Below are 2,500 nucleotides of genomic sequence, written 5' to 3'. Positions count from 1 at the left end.
CTCCAGGGCCCTGGGCCTCGAGGGCGGGCGGCTTCCTGCGCGTTGGCCACGCCCACCGCTATTCCGGGGCCCTCCTGCCGGTGTGCCCAGAAGGGCCTCGCCACTGACAGACTGGAGGGAGCAGGCACGGCCCGGTGGCCAGGCCAGCGCAGGCTGCTCTGACCTGACCCTCTAGCGCACCCAGGCTGTCCCTGGAGTGGCTGCTGCAGGGTCACCACACTGCCACCTACAGCGCCAGCCCCACAGGGTACCAGCACACGCTGGGGTTTAAGGTGAACAAGGTGGCCACAGAGTCCCCACAGAGAAAGCCCGGAAGTCTCTGGGCCCTGCCAGGTTTCTTTGGCCGGTGTTCCCGGGATTTTGGACAGCTACGGACTCCACAAGCCCTCTCACCCCGCTGGGCGCCTTCTGAGGGCTTCACCAATGACCCACCGCCTGTTGACAACAGCCCCGCCGGCAGGTGTTATCACACCCCTTCCACAGAAGGGGAGGCACAGAGAGGTGGAGTGATTTTGTAAAGTCACACAGTCAAGTGGGGAGCAGGAGTGGAACCCAGGCTTTGCCATGGGATGAGAAAGCTTCGGAGTCTGGAGATCACACAGAAGAGTGTCCTTGGTAAGTCTGAGGTCTCCGTTTCTAGAGTGGTAGCATTCTGAAGTGCCAGGACCCCAGGACCTCCAGCTGTGGGACGTCTGAGTCCTGACAGCCGGCCGGGGTCAGGCTGCCCTCTACACAGCCAGCCAGGCAGTGTCTTCAGCCCCACAAGTGGCCAGGCCAGCTCTGCCTGCGAGGCTGCCTGCAGCGGTGCCCAGCGTGAGTGGTCGGCGCTGGGTGCCGGCGCTGCGCAGCTCAGCCTCGATTTCCTTGGAGGACTTACTGTGAAGGCCATGCTGAGTTCACAGGCCTGAGAAAGCGGAGCAGAGCTTCCAGCGCTGGGCAGCCTCACCCGGCCTTCGGGGAGGCCCATAGGAAGGACTGAGGCGAGGTGAGCAGCCTGGATGACCCACTTCAGGGCTGGTGTGTGGCGCCGCGGCACAGCGTCACCCAGCCCCCCAGAGGCCCTGGGCCCGTCCCCAACACCACGCCAAGCATGTCTGTGGCTCTCACATCAGACCCTCACCACCGCGTGCAGTCAGCCAAGGGCTGGTCCAGCCTTCAGAACCCGTGCCCCCCCCCCACAGCGCACCCCGGTTTCTCACGCCTGTTTAGGGTTCATAAAACTCACAGGGAGAGGAAACCCAGGCAGGACCCGCCTGTCTCAGTGTACCTGAAGGTGCCAGAGCCAGGTGGGTCCTTCTCACTCACAATTAGGGTTGATTAGGAAATCCAGCTGGGGGTGCCCCTGTGGCCCCCGGAAGCTCAGGCCGGGGCACTGCCAGGGGACACAGCCAGACCCAGCTGCCCTCAGCGCCGGCGGCCACAGGGCACACAACGCAGGAGGGGCTTCTGTCCTGCTGGCCCAGGTCTAAGCCTCTCACTGTATCTGGGTGCCTCTGGATGCCTGGGAGGTGGCCTTGCGTCATGAGGAGACCCAGGCGGGTCCAGGAGCTGTGGTGCCTGGGGGGCTGCGAAGGGCAGTTCTGGGGTCTGGAGCCACCCAGAGTTCTTCTCTGCAGGGGCCCCAGCCAGCCCTTCCCGGACGGACCCCTTGCTGCCCTGCACCTCCTGCTGCAGGCTGGCACGGCGGGCATCCGGGGCCGCCTCCCTTCTGAGCCGGCCCAGGATGGAGTCCCACTGGCTTGCTGGAGGTGCTGGACAAGCACCAGGGGCTGGGATGTGAGACGGACGGAGGCCCTGAGGTGCCGCGGGGCACACGCTGGGCAGATGCTGTCCACGCCTTTCCTGGGCCTGCAACCACAGCACTGAGAAGCCACGGATCGTAGGGTGCGGGTGGACTTGCACAGGGCCACCCTCACAGTCCATGCCCTGTCTGGACACCAATAAACTAGGCTGTTCCCGGCTCAGAGATGCCTGCTGAGCCCCCCACTGTCCACTGGTCCCCCTTTTACAGACGATCAGACTGACATCCAGGAAGGAAAGGATTTGCCGAAACCATCTGGCAAGGAGCCAAACTCAGATGAAACGGGACAATGACAGATAAGAAAAGAGGGGACAGACATCCAGGGAGCAGAGCATCATGGGGGAGTCCCCTCCTGGGAATGGGAAGGGGTCACTCCAGAAGCCCAACCTGTCACTTATCAGATGTGTCCAACTCCTACTAGTGCCTCAAAGCCCCACGTTCCACGCCCCTGTCAGCCCTTTCTTTATCGTCCCCCGCTCTCCTTCCAGACTGCTCCAGACCTAGGCCCTTCCTTCCGCTGGCTTCTCCTCAAATGGGAGAGGGTGGGTAGGGTGCCTGGCTGCGTCTGGCCTATTGAGGGGCTGTCCCTGAAGACAGGGCTCCTCTGGCAAACACTCAGGGGTGAGGAAGCAAACGGCGCCGAGTCTGTGCGTTCTGTTGTCCACTGGACAGCGCGAGCACCCGGCCCGCGGGGGTCCC

Source organism: Marmota marmota, unplaced genomic scaffold (genome assembly GCF_001458135.2).
Source record: "Marmota marmota marmota unplaced genomic scaffold, marMar, whole genome shotgun sequence".
Taxonomy (NCBI): domain Eukaryota; kingdom Metazoa; phylum Chordata; class Mammalia; order Rodentia; family Sciuridae; genus Marmota; species Marmota marmota.
The sequence above is the reverse complement of the archived record's forward strand: the minus strand, read 5'-3'. Positions refer to the sequence as shown.